Genomic DNA, 12052 nt, shown 5'->3' with positions numbered 1-12052 from the left:
ATGCATATGTGAGTGCATGAGTGAGGGCATCTGTATGAGTGTGCATGTGTATGTGTCTGTGTGTCTGTGTGTAGGCATGTACAATAGCAGGTTTTCTGAAGGCTTACCTTATACCCACAGCTTCAATGACTGAGGAACAAATCACCAATCAAATCTGGTGCCTGGTGACTGGTCAGCTGTTGTCAGTGCCTCCTCCAGAGGGATTCATTCATTCAGTCATATTTATTGAGCACTTACTGTGTGCAGAGCACTGTACTAAGCACTTGGAAAGTACAGTACAGCAATAAAGAGAGACAATCCCTGCCCACATTGGGCTCACAGCCTAGAGTCAAGAAGGATGGGGTCACTCACCCCAGGGATTTCCTACTCCGGGTCTTACTTTCCCCTGCAGCCAGGATCAGGTTCAGCTGCTGCCTCTGGACTCTTCGTGGGAACCAGAAACCAGATAAATAACCCACAGGCCATACCTCACCATACCAGTATGTCCCACCTCAGATTTTAAATAACAATTGCATTTCCCCCCTCCCCTTCACAAGCCACTCCTGAGGAAGCTCCAGCTTGTTTCCTCTTCCTCCTCCTTCCACCTCTTACTCTTGTTCTTTCTCCTCCTTCTACTTCCCCTCTTCACCCTCCTCCTCTTATTTCTCTTCCCCCTCCCTGCCAACCCCCCACTTCCTCCCCCTAAATGAAGAAACCTCAAAGTTTATAAAGACATGGGAACATTGTCACAGCAGAAGCCCAGGCTCCCCAAGTTTTCCGGTGCCGACATGTAACCTCATGCGCCGCCCTATAAGGCTCAGTGCTGCTGGCTCAATGACACTTAGGCACGGTGGAGACTTTTGACTTCAAAATTCCCCATCTATCCTCCACATAGTTAGTCTTAATAAAAAAATGACTTGGACCATACATTATATATCATCCAAATCCACCCAGACACAAATTATGTAGACTACATTGCCTATGTAATTTATTTATTAAGCAAAAGGTGAGTTTTCCCTGGTTGGGCTTGGAAGCCAAGTTTGTCACCACAGCTAAGTGATGGGTTCCTATTGGTCCCCTCAATTTTGGAGGCTTCCCTCTGCACCTATTTGTTCTACAATCCTGCACTTGAATTTGCATCCTTTATTCATCCCTCCCTCAGTCCCACAGCACTTATGTCCATATCTATAATTTATTTCTACTCATGTCTATCTCCTCTTCTAGAATGTAAGCTCCTTGAGGGCAGGAAACATGTCTACCAACTCTGTTATATTGTACTCTCCCATGCGCTTCATGCGGTGCTTGAGAGTGAGTGCTCACTCAGTAAATACAATTAATTGATTGATGGATGGATTGTTAGGGATGGCACCATGCCTCTGTCACAGCTCCAATACCCGCTATCCTGGTGATTCATAACCACTCACCAAGATGATGAGCACTGATGAACTGAGAGTCGCGAAGTGAATGCCACCATCACTATTACCTGTGAGCTACTGGCACAGGAAGAAATTAAAGGAACGGTGTTGCTCTGATAATTTAAATATCTAGGGAAACCCAGTCCCCCCTAGATCAATTCACCCATAACATCAGTTATGGTGCTTTCTCTTCCCAGCTTCTCTTTGTGGCTGATAATAATGATTATTATTATCATTATTATTATTATAGTTGCTATTATTATTGTATTTGTTACTCTGTGCCAAGCACTGCACTAGCACTGGGGTAGATGCAAAGTAATCAGGTTAGGCATAGTCCCTGTCCCACATGGGTCTCCCAGTCTAAGTGGGAGCCTTATACATTTAGTCTCCTTTTTATTGATAAAGAAACTAAGGCCCAGAAAAGTTAAGTGGATGGGAAAATTGGGGCCCAGAGAGCTTCAGTGACTGGCTCCCAACTCCAAGCCCCATGCTTTCTCCAGTAGGCCACACCACCTCCTCTCAAGGACATACTACGGGGAGGAGAGGACTAAGTGAGTTTAGGCCAAGGGGCAGGGAAGAGTCTCAGCTCTTCAGGACAGAAATGAGAAATGGGTGGGGGGAATCTGGGAAAGCAACAGTACAGAAATGCAGGAGGCCCAGGTCCAATCAGCATTTCCTTCCCTGCTGTCCCCGGGCAATTGGATGGCTGCACAGATACTGGGGTGAGCTCAGGACCCTCCCACCAAGCCTGAAGCAGACACAATGAGAAAGGATTCTGATGGGGCAGGAGTTCAAAGAGGGGGCCACTGATGCTGCAGGAGCTGAGGGGCTAGGGATGCAAGTAGGATGGAGCTAACATTTAGACATTCAAAGTACACATCTTCCTCCACCTCCACTTCAGACAAAGAGCCTCCATTTTGGCGCTGGAAAATGGGAGAAGCAAAGAAAATCTCATTTCAAACGAAGATTAATTATCCGTATGCCATCAGTTCATTTTTCGCCCCCTGAGATTAATTCTATACCACTGCTTCATTGCCAATCCAGAGAGCAGCATGGCATGGGACCAAGCTCAGAGAATCTTGTGCCAACCTTTGGGCTTCTGAGTTAATTCACTGGGGCTGAGATTTATTACATGCTTATTAGGTGCCAAGCACTGTGCTATACACTGGGGGCAAACACAGGAAAGTCAGATCAGACACAGTATGTCCCACCAAGGGCCCCTTGTTTTAGTGGGAAAATATAATTACAGAAAGACAATCCTGCTAGAACATGCTTTTTCATCGCATGATGTTGATACAACCTGGAAGAGTTAGGGAATATTCATCCCAAAATGAGTCCATTCTGATAGGACACAACAGTGTGGGAAGCAGTGTAGCCTAGTGGGTAGAGCACAGGCCTGGGAGTCAGAAGGACCTGGGTTCTAATCCTGCCTCTTCCACTTGTCTGTTGTGCCACCTTGGGCAAATCACTTCACCTCTCTGTGCCTCAGTTATCTCATCTGTCCAATGGGGATTAAGACTGTGAGCCCCATGTGGGGCATGGACTGTATCCAATCCAACCTAATAAGCTTGTATCTACCCCCAGACCCTAGTACAGTGCCTGACACAAAAGAAGTGCATAAGTACTATTTAAAAATACACACACACACACACACACACACATAATCCACACAACACCACCAGTGGATGTGGGGAGAGAGGAAAAGATTGTGTGCCTAAGAGGGGTGTTGATCGAAGAGTGGTGCTGCACTATTTCCAGGCCCCAGCTTCAGCCTGACTGTGCTGAGCTGTGCAGGACTCTGTGTATATGGGTGTGTGTTTGCACATAGGCATGTGCACGCATGTGCACATGCAACTCGACCACGTTTAATACAGTAAAACTACAATGAGTGGCCAGGAGTGCTGTGTTCTCCCAGCGGTGGACAGGACAGTCATACAGAGACATGTATTGGAAAATGTCAGTCCCAGTGGTATCTTCAGACCACTTCCCCTTTGACCCATTCATTTCCATCAAATCACGGCTACTGGAATGTGGTTTTCCACAGCCTGAGGTTCTACTGCAACCCCACGTCCTCTCAGAAATGACTGCTCGCAGAACAAGAAGAGGGAATGATGAAGGACGGTAAACTAGGAATTCAACAATTCAGAGTAGTAGTGTGATAATCGGCAGCTAAAATCGTGCTCTGCACTTGGGGAGAAGAGGAGAGCTCAGACTCCTCCCCACTTCCAGCCCAGTCTGGACTAACAAATGACCTTTCCGGCACCAAGACTTCAGAGCTGGTCAGTGTGCTGATTCCCGGGGGGTCTAGAGTCTGATGGCACAGGGACTTGGAGCCATGAAGCACAAGTAACTGGCCCCCTGAACCCCGCCTCCTGGGCAAGAGGGATTCTCCCTGTGGTGGCTAGCTGAAGCTGGAAGAACACAAAGGAAAGGAAGCCAAGATCTGTGGGTATTTCTGAGACCCTCCCAGAAGGCTGGGTTTGCAGTAGTGACTGACTAATTTGTATCTACCCTAATGCTTAGAACGGGGCTTAGGGGTAGATTCAAATTAATCAGGCTAGGATAAGTTGAGTGACTTGCCCAAGGTCACACAGCAGGCTAATATGTGCAAAGCACTGCACTAAGTGCTGGTAAAGAAATAGATGGGTGAGATATAGAAGCTGAGTTTAGACAGATAGTCCTGGGCTCTGTCATCTGAGTCTCCTCCCAGCTAAATGCCCAAGTTGTCTCTGGAGCTTGTTGCCAGACTAAAGGTGTGCAGCATGCCTCCCCACCTTCCCAATTCTGGTCCTGGCCCTGGGGCTGGCCCCTGTCCCAGCCCCACCCCCAGCCCTGGCCCGGATCCTATATGCCTCTAGCAGGCTTGGACGTAATGGGTCTTTTGAGAAAATGGGTTTCCAGTAGAGGCAGAGCAGCAGACACCCATCTAGACAGTCATTGCTGCAAACCCAGCCTTCCAGTAATAAGAGGTCTTCCCCGACTAAGCCCTCATTTCTCCTACTCCATGAGCGTTGCCTCTTCCTTAGATCGGGCAATCAATGGTATTTATCAAGTTCTTACTGTGGCAGAGCACTGCACTGAGAGCTTGAGATAGCACACCACAGTAATGCTGGTAGACACATTCTCTGCCTGCACCAAGTTTCCCGGTCTAAAGAATCTGTAGGCTTTAAACACCTGGCATTCCCCCCATCTTCAGCCCCTCAGCATTTATGCACATATTCTTGTACCTTGCTCTTTTCTCAATCTATAGTGCCATTTCCCCTATCCCTAATCTATTTTAATGTCTGTCTCCCCCTTTGAACTGTAAAAGCCTTATGGGCAGGGATTTCATTGATCAACCGTGTTCTATTTCAATTTCCCAAGCACTTAATACAGTGCTCTGCACATAGTAAGCACTCAAAAAATTCCACTGACAGTAGTAGTAGCAGCAGCTCCAGCAAATGGTAATCATTGAGCACCCTCTGGTGCAACACCCTGTACTAAGTGCTAGGGGAATAAAAACCAAAATCTTTTACATTGACTGTACTGTCCCAGGGCTTAGTACAGTTCTCCGCACACCGTGGGTGCTCAATAATGACCACTGTTTAATCGACTGATTAGGACAACTGAGCCCCGAAGAGGTTAGGTGGTCACAGAGCAGCCCAGTGACTGGGGTCCCAGACTCATCTCGGGGGACCCTCAACATCTCTGCCTCTCTCACACAGTCAAGGCCTCTGAGACCAGATCCACGCCAGGTCGATATAGCCCTGGATCTGAGTCACTGAAAGCGTCAGCCAGTCTGCATCACTCCCGCCCCAGGGGGAGGACCTCACGGCCCACTGTTTGAGCAGCTCTTACTGTCAGGGATGGAGAGGGGGGAGTCGAGGGTGTGGGGTGGTCTGTGCTGGGTCCCTGGAGGAGAGTCAGGGGTGTGGGATGAGCTGTCCTGGGTCACTGGAGGCAGAGTCAGGGATGGAGAAGGGGAGAGTGAGAGGTGTTGGATGATGGGGTCTCCAGTTCCTCCCACTATCCCGGCGCCACTGTCAGAATCAGAGTCCCAGGCTGGGCGGGTCGAGGGGCAGGATTGGGGTAGTGCCTCTCCGGCACTGAAGCCTGAGTCTCTAGTGTCTCTTGGCATCCCTGATAGTAAACGGTCGTGGTTTCTGCTCCCCTCCTCCCACCATTTCTTCCTTTGCCTGCTCCGAGGAGGCTGAAGGAAAAAAAAAAAAAACGAAGGAGAGAAGCGCAGGGCGATTTCTCCAGGAGGCTCGGGCCACGGCGCGGGCTGGCCCCTGTCCTCCCATCGTCCTTCCCGGGCCCCAAGTCACACATCACTCATCTTGTCACATTGAACTCCAGATGCTCCTACCCTGGAGAACACTCCGACTCCGGCAATTTTTCTTCATTCTCACTAACAATTTGGTAATGAAATATTGATTTTTAGTTAGATTCATATTGATGCTATTAGGTTTGCATTGATAAATCATGCCGGGCCCGTCTCAGAGGCTAGAAAGTGCTACACCGGGCTCTGGAGATTACAATCAACTCATTGATGTGTTAATTTGATGGATTTTTTCGCTCTCTTGGAGGAGTGGGAGGGCAGAGGAAGATTTTTCAGTGCGTCTGTCCGCTGTAAAGTTTCCTCAGTGAAATCAGGGACAGTAATTGTCGGCTTCCCCAGCCCCTTCACTTAGAGAGAAATCTGTTTATTTGGCCAGGAGGTTGTGGAGGGAAGGCGGGGGTTAGGTGGGGGGAGAGGAGTTGGGAGGAGGGCAGCTGGGGGCGGGGGCACTGAGAAAGGATATGACACATGTTGTAAACAGAGCCCCAGACTCCTGCATGAGGTGAATTCAGCATCACAGTTAAACCCCAGTCAAGCTGCTTGGAGTCCACAGCCCAGATGCTGTTGCCTCTCTTGGTATGGCCAAGCTGGGATGCTCCAAAAAGTGAGGTTCCCAGGAAAGGGTGGCGGAAGAGGCATGCCAAAGCTGTGCTTCAGCTAGAGGTGGGGCGGGGGGGCTGAGGGGGACGGATGTCCTCCAGCTTCAGCCTCCAGAGGGGACCGCTGGGAGGCTTGGCTGCCCGAATGCTTGTGGCTGAGAGACAGTGCAGAGTGGAAGTGCAGGATTCCATTGTGGTTTCCGTCGGAGATGCAGGGCTCTATGGGAATGCCGGAGAGGAAAGAAAAAACTTAAAGGCTACACCAGTTGGAATCCGTTTTGGCTTTGTAAAAGCAAAACCTCATGACATCTGAGCATCCAAAACAGCCCTGAAAGCAGGCCCATGCCGGCCTGTTCCCGGCTCAAGCCGCCAGATCCTAGCCCACCCAATCTCATCAGCACAGCCCAGTACTAGGTCTTGAGGGGCCAGAGAGGCACATACCTTTCTCTGCAGTCCAGACAACTAGCAGAAGTCTGACCCTGCTCCCAATTTAGTGGGGACAGTCCCAGTTGTTCTGGGCAGTTTTAGAAAACTAGCCAGGTGTCCTGGAATTGGGGCGTCCTGCTAAACTGGTCAGCCAGCTTTCTCTGACCGCTCCAGCTGCTTTTGTAACCTGTTCTTGCTTGGTCATCCAGGCCCGGACTGGAGCATGCTCGGTCTGTGCTAGGTATAGGTCCCATGCCATTATGGGACTTGTAGTCTCTATGCGCCTCGATGCCGGAAATCTTGAATCAGTGCCCTCGGCTGTAGCCCCTATACCTCCTGAGTTAATCTGGGACACTCTATAAACCCCAGGTCTTGGAAGATACAGGGCTTTTTGGTAAATCCAGCCTCTTGAAGGAGTCAGATACCTTCAAAACTGTCCTGATCTCTGTTTTCCCTGCTCATCAAAGGTAAGGACTGAGGTTAAGATCTCCTTCTGATGGCTCAGGGAGCAAATTCATCTCCCTTCTGCCCTCTTCCTGTCCCCTTCAGATAGCCCTACTCTCTCTCTCCTGCCCCCTTCTGCCTAGGTAAAGGTGCACAAAGAGAACCTGCCATCTCGGGGGTGGCCAAGACAGTATCTCTGCCTAAATCGGGTTTAGGGTTAGAGTCAGAACTCTGCTCTTTCCCCTCCTGAGGTTCCCTCAACACCTCCGCCCTCCGCAGCCGACGTTCAGCCCTCCTGAGCATGAGCCTTGCACCAGAACTTGCCAAGGCAACAGGGTGCCACCAAACAGCCTCTGGCCCCCATCTCCCAGCCCTCCTCTCCACCCCTGCTGTCCCTCTCTGGCTTGCCCATATTCCTGCAGACAAGGCAGAGCTGGCTAGCCTTGGGTGGGTTCCACTCATCTAGACATTTCCCAGAAACAACTGATCAATCAGTAAACCAATCAGTGATATTCACTGAGGGCTTCTAGGGTGAAGAGTTCTGTAGTGAACACTAGAGAAAGCGCAAGTCAAAAGAGTTCGTAAACATGATCCCTGCCCTGGAGGAGCTGAGAGTCCAGCGGGTTCACTCAGAGTCACTCAGGGTGTTCGGACCACAGTCTGGGCTCATCGCCCTCCCGGCATTAAGGCAGCTTCCCAATCCACTCCTGCCACCCCCCAGGGTGGTCTCCGGGCTGAAGTTCCACCAGTGCTCACCTCCACCCCAAGGCACTCAGGCCCCAGCAGAGACTCGGGCCTGGCTCTCTGTTCTGGATAAGCAGAAGGCAGATAAAGTTCTTCTCCACCAAGGAACATCAAGGTGAATGATGGCACTGTTTGGAGGACAAGCTCCTCTAAAGCCACTTAAATGGCTCCAGATCCACTCCCTTGTCTTGACTAACAACTATACTGATATGGAAAACAATATTAACCAAATGTCAAGGCAACCTACAAATATTTTTTTAACTAATAAGTCACCTACTGATTAATTTGAGCTGAAAGTGGAGAATCAGACTAGACTCAGCTTAAATGTTACAAGGCAGCTCAGATGAGTCAAATTCAATCTGGGTGGGCAGAAATTTCCCCTTCCCTCAAAGCCTGCTCGAGCTTGTGTGCTAAATGAAATGGAATGGAATTCCTCTCATTGGTGCAATAGTTGATGGTCTCTAGTCTATTTGAGGGTCAGATCCATGCCTCTAATTTGCAGGTCTGGAAAAGCAAATCCCCGATATTTCTCTTCTTCACCCGATGATAAAAATTCCATTACGAAACCCCCTTTGTACACCCGAATACTCACCTTTCTGGTGGCGCCTGTTTCCTTGCTCCGTCTTTACTGAACCTGACTCGCGGTCAGAGAGGCTTCGTTTCTCGGGATCCGCTTTGGCCTTGGGACTATGTCTCAGGTCTTCCATCGACACTTTTCCAGTTGTTCCTCAAACTGGAGAACAGGACAGACAGACAGACAGACAGGCAGATACGCAGTCAGGCAGGTAGGTGGGCAGACAGACAGGCAAGCAGAGAGGCAGGTAGAGAGGAGGAAAGAAATGGAACAATGGCAGATGGAGAGAAACAGTGTAGCCTAGTGAAAAGAGAATGGGACTGGGAGTTGGGAGATCCGGGTCTAATCCCCATTTTGCCCCTGGCCTGTTTTGGGCCTCGGTCTCTTCATCTGTAAAATGGGGATAATATTCCTGCTCTCCCTCCCACTTATGCTGTGAGCCTCATATGGAGGGCAGAAACTAGGTCCAGTCTAATTACTTTGAGCCAACCCCAGAGTTTAGCATAGCATAAGACCATCGTCATTATTTCCTAATAGCCTTCTTGGCCTGGTCTTCTGTGGCAGATTCTGAGAGTAACAATTTTTCTGAAAGAAAAAAACCATAAAAACACGTCTATGAACAACCCGAAGTTTGGGTGTGTGGGTGTGTTCATGTGCGTATACGTGCATGTGTGTGTATCCATTGCAGGGTACACCCTCCACACCCACTGCAAGCACTTGCACCACTGCCAACTCTGCAGAAGGCGGTCCCATGGTCCCCGGGCCAGAGGAACCCCGAAGGTTTTCTGAAGCAAAGGGGCAACCAAAAGCTTAGTTCCAGAGGATGCCCCAGTCCCCCACCATTACAGGGCCTCAAACCCCTTCCTCATCTAGGGGAGTACCTCCAAATTCAATTCTGATAGCCCCATGGGAACAAGTATCTCTAGACAGCCATTCCACTCCTTGAGAGGCTTGGGGAGAAGGGAGAGCCTAAACAATGAGATCCCAGATAATCAGGGAAAGTTAGGGTTACTTTGCTGGACCTCAGTGGGAAGCTGGGTGAACCCAGGGTTGAGAGAGAGAGAAAATAAAATAGTCTTGCAGTAGAAAAGGTATTTATTGGGCACCTACTGGGTGCAACACATTGTACTCCACTGCCCTGTACTGCCCTCACTCCACTGTACTGCAATGCCTGTTCTACAATGTACCTACACTGCCTACATTATACTGTGCTCCACTGCCCCTTCAGAAATAGCAAATCCCTAAAATGGACCGTCCGAGTGTATGGTGACCAAAGTCCTCTCCCTTCGACTACAGAGAAGCCCATCCTTCTTCCTCCCTCCCCACCCCAGTTAAGTCAGGTGCCCAGAAAGGGACGAGATCTTGGAGCCCCTGCATCTGGGGCCAAGCCACACACCTGCAGCAGCTGACCTGGCCACCCGCCTCCCTCGGCTCAGAGCCCTCCCCATGGCCCTCCTGCCACAGAAACCCGGGCATCACATTTGGGGTTAATGTTTAGCAGTAATATAGAACCAAATCCTAAACGACTTAATAACAATGATAGTGGTATTTGTATTTTGCACTTACTATGTGCAGAGCACTGTAGGTGTAAGTTTATCAGGTCGCATTTAGGACTCAGTCTAAGTAGGAGGGAGAAGAGGTATTTTATCCCTGTTTTACAGATGAGGAAACTGAGGCACCGAAAAGTGAAGTGACTTGCCCAAGAACTCAGGGCAGGTAAATGGCAAAGCCACTTTGGGATGGAACCCAAATCCCCTGACTCCCAGGCCCAGGCTCTTTCCACTAGGCCACAACACTTCTCCTGGTCCCATTGGCCAGGGCTGGCCCTTGCTTCCCCTCAATCTCCCTTTTCGGGAAGAAAAGAGCTCTGTCCACCCGCTCTCAGGAACTAAGTTATTGGCTCATAAAACTGAGCAGAACTCTTATTATCAACTGACTCCCTCACTGACGTTTAATTATAAAGTGGTGCCATGAAAACAAGTTTATTAAAAACTCGTTTAAAGAAACAGAACTGATAATAGTCAGACTTTACATTTTTTAGTCGACATCAAACTCTGCCTGGCGCCTGTGAGATTTCTGGACCCCCACCCCACTCCCATGGAAGAGTCATTAGGAGAGACTATCGAGAGACAGCAGCAAGTCAAGTTAATCTTCCAGGGGATGTCGGAGCGGCTGCAGCCGAGATTCCAAAATCAGGAGATGAGGCCCAGCAGAGGCAGGAGGTCCCAGTGCGAGTAGCCTGCCCCACTCGCCCTCTTGCCCACCCCCAGCCTGCCCCCCACTCCTTTCCCATATCCTCCCCCATTCCCACCCCCATACTGTGACCACGTTAATAATAATAATAATAATGTTGGTATTTGTTAAGCGCTTACTATGTGCCGAGCACTGTTCTAAGCGCTGGGGTTGACACAGGGGAATCAGATTGTCCCACGTGGGGCTCACAGTCTTAATCCCCATTTTACAGATGAGGTAACTGAGGAACCGAGAAGTTAAGTGACTTGCCCAAAGTCACACAGCTGACAAGTGGCCGAGCCGGCATTTGAACCCATGACCTCTGACTCCAAAGCCCGTGCTCTTTCCACTGAGCCACGCTGCTTCTCTACGTTGTGCAGTGTAAGTCCCTGCTCCTACAACTGTCCCCCTCCAGGTGCTCCGAGATGACCCCGTGTCTTTCCACTCTGGCTGGGGGCCTCTGATGGACATGTGGACACTATTTGGACTTCCGGTCACATTCGAAAAGTACTGACCCCAAGCCCTCAGTGCGGGACCAGACAGAGGGGCTAGGAGGCAGCAGGGGAGGGATGATTCTGGTCTTGGGAAGTAGCTGGGGGCCTTTCTGGGGAGATTTCTCTCCTTGCTGTTCGCTTTCTGTTAGTCAGAGGTAGGGACACAGACACGCACACGCATGCACACACATACACATGCACATGAACACGCACACACATACACTCTCTCTCCTTAATTGTCCAGCCTTTTACAAACTGACGTCGGCAAGAGAAATACCGGTCTATTGCTCTGTCAAACGTGCCTCACTGGAAAAGCTGTTGAGTTTATAGAGGAGACAAACATTTCAGGCATGCCATTCTGGGGTAATGAAGCATGGCCACAAAATATACCTGTGCAACATTTGATAAAGATGAGCTGACACGCCAGTCCAAATAGGTTCTTTTGTGAGTCTGCACATGTCTGCCATCCCCGCTTTCATCTTCCACCCGGCCGGGAGCGGGAGCGGCTGCTGCTGTTGGCAGGGACCCGCACAGGAAGAGTGGCTCACAATTAAACGGCGCTTTCCTCTGGCCTTTACTCCGCTTCCCCTCCCCCTAATTTATTGGGTGTTTCCTCCCTCTCTATGCAAAAAAATCACGCGGCCGCCATTTTTCTTGCTTTCTACTGCTATCGAATTCTTCCTCCAGGACCCTGAGCAGACAATAGGCAAGAGTCCCAGGGCCTTGGCATTGGATCTTAAGTTAAAATGCTTCTTGGGGGGTTTATGGACCAAACTGTTGTTTGATTGATGCGGAACAGAACCAAAGGCTGCAGTTAGACTTCG

Source organism: Ornithorhynchus anatinus, chromosome X2, assembly GCF_004115215.2.
Source record: "Ornithorhynchus anatinus isolate Pmale09 chromosome X2, mOrnAna1.pri.v4, whole genome shotgun sequence".
NCBI lineage: Eukaryota > Metazoa > Chordata > Mammalia > Monotremata > Ornithorhynchidae > Ornithorhynchus > Ornithorhynchus anatinus.
The sequence above is the reverse complement of the archived record's forward strand: the minus strand, read 5'-3'. Positions refer to the sequence as shown.